The sequence below is a fragment of the Paroedura picta genome, chromosome 3, assembly GCF_049243985.1.
Source record: "Paroedura picta isolate Pp20150507F chromosome 3, Ppicta_v3.0, whole genome shotgun sequence".
NCBI classification, from domain to species: Eukaryota; Metazoa; Chordata; class Lepidosauria; order Squamata; family Gekkonidae; genus Paroedura; species Paroedura picta.
Window position 1 is genome coordinate 143,203,755 of NC_135371.1, and position 15,967 is coordinate 143,219,721.

Genomic DNA, 15,967 nt, shown 5'->3' on the forward strand with positions numbered 1-15,967 from the left:
TCCTCTGTTGGGCAACCCAATATGCTGAAAACCTATGGGATATCATTAAGCAATAAAAGTAAAAATTTTGGGTGTGTAATATAAAACTGGAAAGGAGACCTGTTGTGCAGAAAGGTTAGGCTGAAAACTTTTGTGAACATTCAGAATATTACTGAATCCTGCTCCCAGTCCTCAGTTGAGCTATGTAAAATCAAATACTTATAGTCATGATTTTCTTCTGCCTGGAAAAGGGAAGGTAAAACAAGTCTGTTTCCTCTCATAAATCAGGCAGAAAAATTGTATCTCCAAATTTAGAAAGCTCTAGAAAACAGCCAGGAAATGAAATCTCATAATCAGGGGCAGCTAATGGACCAGAGGTATACTGGGTGGTGTGCCCAGATTCAACATGCCAACCCTAATCTTCCCTTCATCATGCCTAGGATCACTATTTTCTCACTGTGCAGAGGGAAAAGCCTGCCAGTGTCCCCCTATCTCTTGCTGGCATTACATGGGGTGGCAAAGGGAAATGGTAGAGGGATATGATGTTGACTGTTAGGGATGTGCATGGGGGGGCACTAGTACTTTTTGGATTTGAGGTTTCCTGAATCAATCAAATCACTGATTTGGTACATTGATTTGAATTTGGCACATTTGGGAACCTTGAACCAATTCAGCCAGATAGCTTGTCTCCAGGAATCAGTTGTTTGGTGAGGTCTTTAAATGTCTCCCCCCCCCCCAGACTCCTCTGAGGCTGCAGAGACCAGGCTCTGCACAACCTGGGAGAGGGGAGGTATTTAAAGACCCTGTCAAACTGCTGAGCCTCAGGAGTTCCCCAGCCTTTCCCAGGCTGCAGAGAACCTGTTCCCCATAGCCTGGGAAGGGTATGGGGGAAGCATTTAAAGCAGTGGTCCGCAACCTTCCGGTTGCCGCGGACCGCTGCTCCGGAGTGGCGGGAGAGGGCGGCTCGGGGCCCCGCGCACATGCGGCAGCCCCAACGCAAACGCGCCTGCGCGGACTGCCGCGCACGCGCGTTTGCGCTGCCACCATACCGGCGGCCGCAGCTCCCTCTCTCAGCCCCTCTGGGCCGCCAGCAAATCGGCTGCCAAAGCGGCCGATTGGCTTGCGGCTCGGCAAGCTTCTCTTCCCCCCCCCCCGAAACAACAAGCTTGCCGGGCCGCGAGCTAATCGGCCGCTTCGGCGGCCGATTTGCTCACGGCCTGGTGAGCTTCTCGCTTCGGGGGGGGGACGGGAAGAGGGAGCTGTGGCCCGGCGCCAAGGCCTTCGCAGCCCGGCACCGAGCCGTGGCCCGCGGGTTGGGGACCACTGATTTAAAGGGTCCACTAAACAGCTGATTTTCTGGATCAGCCATTTGATGTGCAATCATCCAGCCTAATCAACCCCCATTCACCCACAGACACCCCCGCACACCCACAGAAACCCAAAGAATGAGACAAAAAAGAAAAGTTAGTTTTAAAATAAAACAACAAGGAGAATATAAGAGAAAAATGAAAAAGTATGTTTTTCAGGGATTCCCTCCAGCCAACCCAGTACAGTCTTCTCCAGCAATGTTCAGGCAATCCAGGCAGGCTGGAAGGATCCTCCAGTAGTAGCACCAGTAAGCCTCATCCAGTTAGTCAGCCAGTCAGGCAGCCTACAAAATCCCACAGCAAGTCTCCTCTCCACAAGAGCAGCTCAGCAGGCAAGCAATGGAGTTAGGTAAGTCCTTTCCTTTTATACAATGTGACCATGCATAGAAGGTTTTCAAAAAAGAAAAATCACTTGTGATTGGCCACAGTCAATCACCCCCCCCCCCCCCAAGTAATGCCTATTTGCTAAAACCTGCCCTAAAAGCCTCCCCTTCATCTTGAAGAACTCATTGCAATGGATTTGCAAAAATGCAAGGCAATGATTGGCTAAACACCAACTAGGGAGATTTCCCATTGGTCTGGAGAGGATGCTGATGCCTCCCACTCCCAGGAATGGCAGGAAAGCAAGAGTGGGAGAGGTAACTGTTTCCCTTTCACTACCCTTTAAATTTTAAGCAGCCGTGGCTTGTCTAAATTGATTAATCACCCAAAATTGTGATCCAGCAATTCAGACAGGCTTGATTCAGCCATTGAAACAAATGGGGAAATGGTGATTTAGACCAGTGGTCCCCAACCTTTTTATCACTGGGGACCACTCAACGCCTTTTACTGAGGCCCAGTGGGGGGGGGGTAGTTTACTCCTCTAAACCACTGCCCTAACGCTCTCTGATCGCTATGGTAATGTTTAAACATGCCTTAAAAATAAGATACAGACACGCCACAACAATTAAGTGTGTTGTAAAGGGTTGGGGGGGGGATGAAGTAAAGGTCCGGGGGGGAGAGAAGGCGTCCTTCGGGGCCCACCTCCAATTAGTCGAAGGACCACATGTGGTCCGCAGCCCACAGATTGGGGATCGCTAATTTAGACTGTGTTTGGCTGGTTTGTGCCCAGATCAAGGTGATTCATGTACTTTTTGCCAAGATCAAATCACCCATGCCTACTGCTGAGCAGTGACCACTTATGCTCTTGCAGAAGCACTCTTTATGTGAATAAATGAGGAAGTGATCTTCAGTGGTTTAGGATGGATTCAGATATTGATGATGGTGGTGAGAATTGTGTGTATTCTAAATGAGCTTTCCTGCTATTCCGTCTATTCACATGAAAAAGTCAGCCTGATTATCTCAGCCATATTTTAAGCATTAGCTGCCCTGTTTCTTTTAATTTCTGTCCTTCCTTGACTGTCTCTGTTGCTTTTTATATCTCTGTGTTACTGGCTTTAGTTAATGTTCCTGGAGTGTCATGTTTTAATTAATGTTTTACTATTTATGTCATTATTCTAAGCCACCTCGAGTGTCAGTTATGTGATTCAAACAAAAGATGACACGTAGTCATCATGATAGTCACCATACGGTGTGATCCAGCACTCAGGCAGGCTAAGTGTTAGTGAAGCCTACAGCTAGATGAGGTATATGTAGGGTTGGCTGGCAACTAGTGAGAAGGAATGGTATCTTACCACACTGCATTTCCAGCTTAAAAAAAAATCCAGAAATGACATCACTGTATTGTGCACCACTCTAAGAATTGTCCTAAACTTTTACCATAGAGACCTGGAGAATTCCTAGATTGTTGCATGATGCAGAGACATGGCTTCAAGTTTTTATAGGGATGAACAATTTGGTTCCTATAGGCCTGAAAATACTTGAATCCATGCTTTGGGGGCTTGTCCAAGCCGAATCAAACATCCCATGAGTTTAAACCAGCCAAATCAAAGAAGCCTGAATCAAACTGAGTCCTGAGGATTTGTTTTTCTCGTTTGGTGGAATGCTGCTTCTGTGAATGACCCCCTCCCTTCTTTGGAATTGTGTTTCTGCACCGCTGACATGTGTTTGACCATGTTACGGTGATGCATCTGTCCACTTCTGCTGCTGGCTGGCTGGCTGGGTGGGTGGCTGGGTGGGTGGGTGGGCAGGCAATAGTTGGCTTGGTTGTGCCACAGGCCAGTGTTAGGCGGAGAGTGGTTTTGTTGCTGGGCTTTCTAATTTATCCTCCCTCACTCCTGAGACTCTCTGCTGTGTGAACCTTGCCCTGTTGACACTGGTTCCTTTGAGAGACATTAATAAAAGTCCCTGTTTCTGACTTTTCCAAGCTCAGTGGGGGGTGTGGAGTTTTGAGCTAGAGGCACCAAACTTGCAGTGTAGCTGCCTGAGTCGCTCCTCAAAAGAAGTTTGGCAAGTTTGTTGCTTCTACCTCAAAACCCCACCCTACCTCCCAGATCCCAGAAAAGACAGAAAAGGGGAAATCCCCATGGACTTGATTTGGTTGTATGCAAATCAAATCAGATGTCTCAAAATTAGGCAGAAAAACCACTGTGGGTGAATCTGATTAATCAGTTTGGTCCATATAGTTCCACCTTCTATGCAGCAAATCCCTGCCTATAGTGGGAGAAGATTGAAAGTAAGTAGTTTTGGTCAATGAGAGCTTGTGGAGACTCTGGGAAGCAAAGAGCAGAATTAAGTGGAGGTAATGTCTGTCATCACCTCAGACACAGTTTGGAGAAGTGACAGAAACACTATCAGGATGTTTGTGTCGAGTGTGTATGTGGGGGGGGGGGTTCTTAGATGTTACTGGCAGCCCAACTTCACCCAATATCTACTGGAAGAGCTCTGTATTGCAGGCCCTGCAGAACTTGGTAAATTTTGAGAGGGCCCATGTCTCCTCTGGAAGCTCATTCCACCAAGTAGGGGTCAGGTTGAGGCCAGGTGCACTTTTAGTGGGCTAGAGACCACAAGATTGGGTAGGTAGGCTCTACCTGGTGAAGGAAAGGAACTCAGACATCTGTATTATAGGTACATAGAGCTCAGGACTGTTAGAAAGGCAGGAATAGAAAAATAATAGCTCATGTAATACCTTAAAGAAATAGTAGCTCATGAGCTTAGGTTGCCAGCCCCAAGCTGGAAAATCCCTGTAAATCTGGGGATGGAGCGTGTGGAAGAAAGGGACTACAGTGAAGTACAACCTGCCTTGAGTCTTAGGAGGAAGATGGCCTATACATTTAATTAATAGAATCATAGAATCAAAGAGTTGGAAGGGGCCATACAGGCCATCTAGTCCAACCCCCTGCTCAACACAGTATCAGCCCAAAGCATCCTAAAGCATCCAAGAAAAGTGTGTATCCAACCTTTGCTTGAAGACTGCCAGTGAGGGGGAGCTCACCACCTCCTTAGGCAGCCTGTTCCACTGCTGAACTACTCTGACTGTGAAATTTTTTTCCTGATATCTAGCCTATATCGTTGTAGTTTAAGCCCATTACTGCGTGTCCTAAAAATAAATAATAACAATAAATAATAATAATACAAGGCCATAGAGTCCACCCACAGTAGCATCTAATTTTTCCACAGGAACTGCTCTCTATAGTCAGGAGATCAGCTGTAGTTTTTGGAGGTCCCTGGGCCAAGGTCCCACCTGGAGACTGGTATCCCTAGTGAGGAGAATGAGGGAAGCATACCAAGAGACAATCTGATCTTATTTTAATAGACAGCCTTGAGGTTAATGAGGAGTTTTCAATCAGTGTTTCTGGTTGGAGTGTATACATTCTTCATATAGGGTTCCCAACCTCCAGGTGGGAAAAATATCTCTGGGCATTCTTGAAGGTAAGTGTGGAATTCTTTCTGGAATTTCGCTAGATAACAAAAGGTTTGGGCTGTGTTCCCCATAAAACTCTTTCAGAGAAGTCTTTACTGATGAATCTGAATTTTATTATAATCTATATGTTGACATCTTTCCAGATTTCTTCTTCTAAGCAACTTCATGGAAGAAGCTGCATTCATCTTTGGAACACAGAAAACTCCAGTTCTCACCACCAACTCTTGCAAACAGAGAATATGAGTTTGTTACAGCTCTAAATAATACTCCCTGTCTGAATCCCCCAAGTCAACACTGCCCCCTCTCTTTCTCCAGATGGAATGTGGCATTAGGCAAACAGTGCAGTAATTTTGTACTTTCATAAATTTATGTTTTTGTATTTTTAGAAATTATATTTATAATTTTAAAGTTAAGGTTTTATATTAGAAAACCTTATAAAATGTTGAGTTGCATATTTTATCTGTTGTAACGTGCCCTGAGCCCTTGGAAAAAGGGGGGCTAAGAGTACAGTCAATCAATAATCTCAAACATTCAACGATAGGTAAGAAGCAGCTCAGCAATGATAGCATCAGATCAAGTCACTATCGATCATGACACTCCAACATCCTCTCACCCAAGAAGCAAACAAAATGCCCACTGACTTTTCACACTTTGGTATGGTGAGGTTTCCATCTTGCTGAGCCGTACCTTGGAAGATGCCAGTCACAGTTATTGGCAAAACATCAGAGGTTAAACTACCAGACCACAACCTCACAGCCTGGAAAACCCACAACAGCCAGTTGACTCTGGAGATGAACGTCTTTGACAGTTCATTTTTTTGTTCTGTTTGTTTGTTTTTAAACGAATAGGATGTTTTTACTGCCACTTTAACCAGCCATATTTAATTATCAACAGTGTGTTTATAGAGGCTAGGAGGCAGTTGTTTCAAAAACATGATTTCATCATTTAAAACACTAATGGGTTATAACACAGTGTGATTTGCAACAAATTAGAAAATGTGTTTGTACGCATACATCGTTGCTTGGAATAGACAGTTACTTGGAATGGAAAACATATCTTGTTGGTTCAGTGCCAATAAAATTACTGATACTTAAGCACCAAGAACTTATAAATGATCTATTTCTAATGACCGGGTGCTGAAAGAGTGGCATGCTGTGTAAATTTTCTACACATACACATTTAGAATGGCTTGCCATGTGGAGGGGCTCCACATGTCTCAATCTAGGGGTAGTCAAACTGCGGCCCTCCAGATGTCCAGGGACCACAATTCCCAGAAGCCCCTGCCAGTGAATGCTGGCAGGGGCTTCTGGGAATTGTAATCCATGGACATCTGGAGGGCCGCAGTTTGACTACCCCTGTCTCAATCCATGTTGCAAGTTAGACTACAGACTTTCTGTATAGGGTTTTTAGTCTTCAGGTGGGGATTAGACTTCTCCCAGAATTACAACTGAATTCCAGACTCCATTGATCAGCTCCCCTGGGCAATATAACTACAACATGAAAAAAACAAGCAGTTCTGAATGAATATCCTAACAGAAAAAAGAGAGAACCTGTCCCAGGCTATCAAAGTCAGTTAACAATATATTTGTACAATCTCTAATGATAAATAACCTTTCATCAGTGGTTGTTTCCAACTCAAAGTTGTAATCAAAATTCTATGCATATAATACCAGCCTTCAGCTTGAGCTGATTACAACTTTGAGTTGGAAACAACCACTGATGAAAGTTCTACATTGAAAATGGAACAAAATCTAGAGTCCGTTCTGGTTGTTTCATTTATCATTAAAATAGAGATTGTACAAATATATTGTTAACTGATTTTGATAGCCTGGGACAGGTTCTCTCTTTTTTCCTTTGGGCAATATGGCAGCTTTAAAGGGCAGACTGAAGTCCCTCTACTCCCCAAATTCATCCCTGATGAACTCTCTCTTTTCTTTAAAGCCTGCCCTCCCCCGGAAGCCCCCTAAAGCTGGAGCTGGCGACCCACATGGCATAGGCTAGCTGTCTGTCTGTCTGTCTGTCTGTCTATCTACTGCATTATTAAAAGGGCACAGGGCAGCACAAACATTTCTACCTTCAGTTTACACACATAACAGCCCTAGGATGCTAATACAGAATGATTGACTCACTATCAGCTGTTTTCCATCATGGAAATTAAGATAAGGAACTCAGCAGTCCCAGGTACTCTCCAGGGTCTTAGTTTCAGAAAGTTCCAATTATTGATGTATTATATTTATTCTGACCATACTTCCATCATGGGACTGAAGGAAACATCAACCCTATCACATAAGCTCTAATACAACTATTTCTTCCATCTTTTTCCTCATAGATCATAGAATTGGAAGAGACCTCCAGAGTCATCCAGCCCAGCCCCCTGTAGAATGCAAGAAATTCACAACTACCTGCCCACCCACAGTGACCCCAATTCCATGTACTCCTTTCTAGTTCTAGGAAGCTACTCCTTCCTAGTCCAGTACTCCTTCCTAGCTCTTCTTATGCTACACCTTTAATGCCCTTCTCATGAATCTATAGACCAGGACCTCTTCCTCTTGCACCATAGATTCCCAAAATCCCATACTTCCTAGCTATATGTATTATGCTATTCCCGATGCTACTTTCTCCTCTGGATGACCTGTGGATGGAAGATGTAGGGAAAGGGGAACAGGAACAACTAAAAACCTGTTATTAGGAAGGGTGATATTGATCCCAAGGCATGTTTGGCTTCTCAGCAAGAGACCGCAGCATCATTAACATGGTAAAACATCTTATCATGCACAAACAAAATGTAATATTTTTCTTACAAAGCAGAATCCTCCCAACATTCTCCCATTATTTTGCAGCCATGTAGCCAGGATCCTGTAGCACCATGAGCCTGAATAAAAGACATAAAAATTAAAATTGCAATCAATTTTGTTTTATATATCTCCACTTAATGCACTTTACAAGGGGAGGAAAAAATTCAAGAGGACAGCTTGCTCATTCTCCGCCATGCAAAATACATATGGGAATGTAACACTTGATTACTATGTGGTTGTGAAGCCTGCCTTTCTAAATGCAGGCTTTTCTGCTGTTAGTTGGGAGGGGCTCCAATGCACTAGGCTTTTCTGTTCTTAGGTCTTGGGGTCCCCAATGCACTCACCAGTCTGTTGGCCAAGGGGGCAGCTGCATCAACGACACAGGGTAACTTGCTAGCTAGAATCACTGCAATTACTGAGGTGGAACAAAACTGTGTTGGCCTCATGTTTCTTGTTTATTTCCACAATGTATCCCAGAAAGCCACAGCTCAGTTTGCTTTTGTGTCTTGAGGTCTTGATTCTATGGGGTGCTAAGCAACGTTGGTTCCCATAGCTGACTGGACATTCAGGACAAACTAGCTCTTCACAATAGCCTTGGCAGTCACACAAAGGTTGCTTCCGCATTGTGTTAAATACTTCCCAAAAGTAAAACAAGAGAAAGCTATATGTGAAAAGGTCACTTGAATCACTGTGACTATTTTCTGAAATCCTCTTTACTGTTTGTTTTTAATGGAATTTTCTCTTTATATTTAATTCCCTTGCTTTGGCTTGTGTTACCTCTTTTTTTGAATTTGCTAGTATTTTAGCTGAAGGGTTTGGGGATTTTTTTTGGACTTTTTTTTCTTCTTTTTTACTTTTTAAATATTGATTGAGTTTTTAACAATGGACAGTAATGGAAGTTTTTCTTTGGTAAAGGCATGAAGAGAAATAAATATCATGTGCTGTTCTAAAAATATGCATCATCCCAGCATTTATGAGGCAGACAATGGATCTCATGCTTATGTATATATAATCCTCAGTTTGAACACCAATATCTTCCAGTAGAGGAAACTACAGTACAAAAAAAGAGTCTTGGTGGTAGTTGGCTCATCATGAGAATCTATGGTCCCTGAGATGGGGGGGGGGGATTCAGGAGTGATGTGTACATTTTCTAGAGTTCCAGCAAGTACACATTCTGAATGGATTATCACCTGATGTCAGTTAATCAAAATACTATAACTGGCCTAAGAACTTGGAGGAAAAAAACACTATATTGGATTCTGATGGGCTAAAGATCCTCAATATGATATACTTATATTGCAGTGGGCAGCAGTATACAGAAAGTCTGAGCTATGCCTTTGGGATAGTAAGATTGGGTCATCTAACATAGATTTCAAATGTATTTGTTCATCTAGATTTTCTTGTTTTCTTTGCTGTATGATTTTAGAATAGTCATCCAGAAATATTCTGTGAGTGTAGTATCTCTAACTTGCACAGAAGCCATTCTTTAAAGTCCTGGACCTCTTGAACCTGCACCTATCAAAATTACCACCCATCAGCAATCATTTTAACAGGCACCAGTTCAAGAAGGTATAGACTAGATCGTGTGCAAGGTAGAGAAACCAAATTCACAAAGGATTTCCATCTAAATCTCCTCTACCTGCCCTGCATGTTTGGTGAGGATTAGATTTATGGGGTCTAAATTATGACCCCCCCCCCAAAAAAAAACATGCCCCAGGAAAGTGATTTCTGGGGAAATAACAGGCAGTAATATCGCCAGAAAGCACTTTCCTGAAGGCACTTTCTTTGTGGGGCTGTAACTCAGACTCTGTAAATATAATCCTCACCAAGCTTGGATGGAAGTTAGAGGATAGTGAGACAGAGATATTCTGCAAGTCTGGTGCCTCCAGCACTTGGGGGAGGCAGGTTCTACCAGGCCATAAATTTCACAAACCAAACCAAGTACAAAGATGGCTATAATTTTATGACTCTGGTTCATGACCAGGGCACATCACAAACCATAACCCAAAATGCATTTTCCCAGTTTGTGTCCATTCCACTTGCTCATCCCCTGAAATGAATTTATCCCCTTGCCTTGGCCTGGCAGAGGTCTGACACATCCCTGGCTGAAGCTTCCTTGCACAGAAGTCTCTCACAGCACATCTATGTGGAAGACCTCACCAAAACCATCCTAGTACTTCTTCATGCCTTGTTTTAGGAGTCCTGTCTTTCTACCTTCTGGTCTTCCATAATGGGAATGCTCAATGTGCCGAAAGGCTTCTAGCTAATGAAGGCTGCAGGCTGGCAAAATGTCAGTAACCAAGGAACAGCTTCTGGATTCTGGTCTACCCCTCCTATTTTTGTGGCCCAGCACAACAATCTGTGGTTGTGGGGCAATCTCCCATTCTCTGTTGAAGAGAACACACCCTCACTCATACCTCACATATTGCTTGTTCTATAGTCTGAGCACAAGAAAGTGTTGTTAATGTGTCTACACCTCACACAGGCAGCGCTGATAAATGGAAGGACAGACTCCCAACTATATTACAGTAGAATCCATATTATTTGTAACTGCTCTGCAGGAGTGGTATAAATAAAACAGTAAGGGCCCTCAAGGAGGGCCCTGTCTGGGATGGGGAAGGGTGGCCATTGGCCCCTTCCCCCGGAGTAACAAGCAGGGTGCCCAATTGGCATGCGCGAAACATCTGCCGATTGGGCTCTCTGCATGTCAGTCCGGTGACAAGGGACCAATCAGTTGGCAACTGGCCCCAGATCTGATGAGTCGGGAGGCGAAAAGCACCTACCTACCCACCTACTCCCCGCCATGTGCCGCGTTCTCCCCACTGCCACCATTCGCCACCAGCCCGCCGACAAGCCAGGTCGTCATCGGACCTTGGAGGAGCTCAGTGAGGGGGGCCTTTGGCTCCAGGAAAGAAGCAGGTCTGCCGTGTCAAAGACGCGCCGGACCTGCTTCTTTCCCGCCCCCAAGCCCCTGCCTTGGGTAGGGTGGGGAAGCCTAGCCTCAAAGAGCCGGCGACCGTGCTGTCCTGGCGGCTGGGAACGGCAGCTGCCCGGGGGGGGGGGGCTAGCACCCGCTGTATTCTATTTACAGCAGGCTTTCTAGTTTGTAATATAGTTTGTGTACTATAGTTTGTGTACTATAGAAGTGGAGAGCAACTGACTTATGTTCCCCTTTGCTTATCCAGCCTTGCTTTCAGGAATATAAGTCAGTTGCTCTCCACTTCTATATTATACAAACTATATTACAAATAATATGGATTCTACTGTAATACAGTGGTATTTATACTACTCAAGAAATGAGAACTACATTGCTCCCTATACATTTAGCATTTGACAAATATTGCTGAGGTACAGAAGGCAGAAGGGATAAATGAACCCTTTTTGACTGCTGCTATTTGCCTGTGGTACTTCCAGCTGGGTCAACTTATTCAGTTTCTGGAACATCTCAATGTGAATGTATCTTCCCCATCTGTATTCTACGGATTTACAGCCTCCCATCCTACCCATTCTGTTCTTCTGAGGTTTCTTCCTGAATGACTTGTTGCTGCTGTCCTCACCCAAAGCTGCCACAATGGACACAGTGTTCTACTTTGGTGTTTTTAGCACCACAAAGGCTAAATGCATAGTCATTCAAGGCAAGAAAGCCAGTTTGCCCAAGGAAGAAAAAGCACAATTGAAACTTTTCACAATGAGCAAAACCTCAAACAACCTGTCTTGATGATAAATCCATGTGTCCTTATATGACTCTTCAGCCATCTGTCATCTTAAAATTTCTCAACATATTTTCACAGATATTCTACATTCCCTTCTGATACAATGTTTATAGAGAATCTTACACAATTCATTAGGCTACTAAATGTTCCAGTATATTTGGGTTACATTATATGATGCCCCCAATTAAGTGTTCATAGCAGAGGGAAGAATCTTATGCACATCCCTGTGTACACTGCCATGTGTAAAGATTACACATATCTGTTTTACCATATAGACAGATGCAGGGAACCTGCAGACAGAATAGTAATGTGGAAAGATACAGTATAGTAAATATGTACACATCTGCAGATATTCTCTACCTCCATATCAGTATATTATTGTTCTGTGGAAAAACAGCAGAATTTTTGGAACACTATAAATCATTGACCTCTTACTCTGACTCACAAGGAAAACTAGGGTGAATTTAATTTTTAACACTTTAATAATAAACAAATCATAAAACATGGAATGGCAGACAGGATTTCCAGCAGGCACTAGAGGCCCCCATGCAAAAATTCCCATTGGATTACCAATGCCACTCACACCTAACCCAAATAACACACAAAGCAAATTATATGACCTTCCTATGCCCTTACAATTTTGTCCTCTTACCCTCCCCTTTTATGGCAGCTTGGATGAACAACTTGACATTGTACTTGCTAATTGAGCTCCAGCTGAAGTTCTCCCACTGTAATGTGTAGGCAGACACATTTGTGTATTTTTCCACCTTTGTTCAAAGTCATTGGCTGCAGGAAACAACAAGCGTGACTGGGACTTACCTAAGGTCACTGTTTGGTGCAGTGTAGGATTCTGCCTAGCTGAAAATACTAGGCCAGAAGTGGAGGCCAATGAGCTCCAGCCCTGGCATGCACTGCGTAGTGGGAAAGTGAGAGGGCATGTTAGGGGGCCAAGAGGGGGGGGGGGCTGAGCCAGTTCTTTTAAAGGACCCCATGCAACAGTGCCCAGCCTCTTTCCCCTCTCACCCAACAAGACTTCCGTCCGAGCTGCCCTTGTTTATATAGTTGTTTGGTTATTGGTTAAAAATCACACTACAAAACCCAACCCCGCCCCCTAAAATGCATACATGGATGAAAGAAAATAAAAATTGAGCGATATATTGTGACAGGTTGTGCATATGGAGCATGGGGCACATTCACTTGTGGGGGAGGCCAAGCCTGCATGCTTCCATCCCTGTTTTGAGGGGGCCTCCATAAGAGACTATGCATGGGGCTGACTTGCATTTCTGGGTGGCAGGGGAACACAGCACATGGTAACGCCCAACAGATTCCCAACCATCTGTCACCTCCCATGGGCTCAACAGGCTATGGAGAGCCCAGGGATCCAGGCAGCCTCACTGGTGGAACCCTGTGGCATTGGTCTGCTGACATAATGGGATTGTTTTGTAATTGGCTGACTGCAAGATGGTAGGATCCTTTCCCCATGCTATACCACGTCCTGTTATATCAGTAGAGCTGTGGCCAAGTCTGGGCCAAAAGAATGTTGTTGCCTGTGTCCTTCTTGAGGCGTGCAGAAGTGTTCCCCTGCTAAGGAAATCAGTCCCCCCCCCCATCTTCTTTAGTCCAGTCTTAGTGAACAGAAATCAGTTCTTTGTACCTTGCATTAGATATAAATATAATCATGTGAGATAATCCCAGTGATTGTTGAAAACCAAGGAGCCATCATTTTTGTATTTTATTTCTCATTGGGTTTTAGTGTGGAAATCAGCTGAACAAGGATGGCACTGGGAATGAATCTAACAGTATTCCATTGAAGACAGACTAGACACATCCGGAAGAAAAATGCACCGAGACTTTGTACCTAGACCATGCACACAGACACCACAATACTAGATTAAGGCAATTCAAAAGTATGAACATAATCACTTTGATTATAACATTGTGTTTTACATAAATCTGGCTGCTGCCTCACCTCCTTGGCATGCAGCCACCATTGCTCAGGTGGGAGGACTCCAGCATCATCCCATCCGCATGGCTTGCAATCAGCCACGTGATTTGGGGTGGGTTCTCTCTCTACTCTCCACTGCTCCTACCCTCCCTCCTTCCCTGTTTTTGAGGTTATTTGAGCAATCTGCTTAATTGTGCAGTTTCCTTGCTTTATGTATCATGCTGGTGCTCATTTAAATAAAAGCTATGGCCTTATTTATGCCAAGTAAAATAAAGCATGTGTCTGTGTGTCCTTGGTGCACCGGTATTATCCCCGCCCCTACCTAGCGATGGAATAACATCATAGCTAAGCAGATAGCCCACTGAAGGGCTGTCCTCCACATTCCAGTGTTGACGAGGCAGCAACATCTGGAAATGGTTTTCTAAACAGAAACTTCTGCTGAAACAATTGGAGTGGCAAAACTCTCTAAAGACTGGATATATTTTTCCTGTTACCAATATTGGTCCATTGTGGGTAGAATTGTGGGCTTTGGTTAGGAAGGCCATGTCTCAAATCCCTGCTCAGCTCCTTGGATTTTTTCACTATGCCCCAGCCTAGCCTACCTCTCAGGGTCATGTAGTTAGCAGATAGAAAGTTGGGCTAGTTTCTGGAAGACTCAGTTTTGAATCTCCATTTTGTCATGGCAACTTGCCAGGTTACCTTGGACAATTCACACTCTCTCAGCCTAACCTACTTCACTTGGGTTGTTATTGTGAGAACAATATGGAACAGGAGAGAACAATATTGTCATCAGTTTAGGTCCCTATTTATTATGTATGTATTTATTTATTTACTTATTTACTTACTTAGATTTATATGACCCTTCCTCCTGGCAAACCAGCTGAGAGTGGTTAACAACATAAAATTCGATACAAATAGCATTAAAACATTTAACAATCATGAATGAAAGTGCTTAAAAACATTTAAAATACCTTATTATTATTATATTATTATTATATTATTATAATATTTATATTTATACCCCGCCTCCCCCCGAAGGCTCGAGGCGGCTTACATAACCCCGTCCCCTAAAACCATAAAATGACAATAAAATCCGATAATTTACAGTAATGGCAACAGCGATGGCGTAATCTACTCATTTGCTCTCTATTGTTCTATTTTGTTACCAAACCAATGTTTTAGGTCATTGCCTGTAGTTATTTCTTAATTATTCCAGGAGACAGCTCATCAAAGAAGCCTTTTTTTTGGGGGGGGGGGATAGTCAATAAGGTGGTCCCTCAGATACATGGGGCCTAATATGAGCTATCCAAGGTGTTTTTGTGAGAAACCGAGCAGCTACTTTTTGGACCAGTTGCAATTTCTGGATCAGGGACAAGGGCAGGCCTACACAGTATGAGTTACAGTAATCTAGCCTGAAAATGACTGTCACATGGATCACCCAGTCACAGGACTTTGAGGGATTTTCAGGCGACTCTGCTTGAGCCAAACTATTTCTGCTTCCAAACATCTGGCAAAGCTCTCAAGGGGTGAGTCTAGACTACCATCCATTAGGATATAAAGCAGGGCATCCTCAGCATACTGATGACACCTGAGCCCAGGCCTCCAGCTAGACAGAGGGTTCATAAAGATGTTAAATAGTGTGGGGGAGAAAACCATGCCCTGAGGAACCTCACAAGGGAGTGGGTAGCAGCACGACTGTCTGTCTCCTACAGCAACCCTCTGTCTGGGGCCCTGGAAAAAGGAAATCAGCCACTGAAGGGCTGTCCCCTGGATTCCAGTGTCGATGAGGCAGTGAGCCAGAAACTTGTGGTCAGCCAAATTGAATGCTGCCATGAGGTCTAGTAACACAAGCAGTGCCAATCAACCTAGGTCCAGCTGGTGCCAGAGGTCATCCATTAAGGCGACAAAACTGTCTCCACCTCATGGCCAGGCTGGAATTCAGAATGGTAAGGATCAAGAACTGAAGCTTCTTCTAGGTATACTAAGAGTTGATCCACGGTGGCCCTTTCAACCACCTTCCTGAGAAATGCAAGATGCGAGATGGGGCAGTGGCTGGCCAGGTCCCACAGGTCCAATGATGGTTTCTTCAGTAATGGTCAGACCACTGGGATGAAAAGAAGTGTATAAATACCTTTAAAAAGGATCATAATACACATAACTCTGATCCTTGAAGAAAAGGCAAGGTAATAATATAAGAACAAGGGGATCAATTTCATGGGTACAAACAGAATAATGATGTATTTAAGTCTATTGCCAGTGACTTCACCCAAATTAATTTTGGTTTACAGTAATTAAAAATTGGTATTTCACTTAGGCCCATTATGCACGGCCGCCAAAACGGCGATTTCGGGTCACATGGAAAACGC

General features: G+C 43.9%; 1 protein-coding gene across 5 annotated transcripts in view; it reads right to left on the minus strand.

Moving 5' to 3' along the window:
* KCNJ16 (potassium inwardly rectifying channel subfamily J member 16) overlaps positions 1-15,967 on the minus strand; it is a 63,407-nt gene that overhangs the window by 16,421 nt on the left and 31,019 nt on the right. For 2 of the 5 annotated variants that reach the window (XM_077328343.1, XM_077328345.1), the window contains one exon: positions 7,950-8,020. The exons of 2 other annotated variants lie outside the window; for them this stretch is intronic. The gene's annotated coding sequence lies outside the window, so the exon portion shown is untranslated. Of the gene's footprint in view, positions 1-7,949; positions 8,021-8,287; positions 8,430-15,967 lie in introns of those variants that run through there. One more of the 5 variants, XM_077328344.1, reaches the window with a different exon arrangement.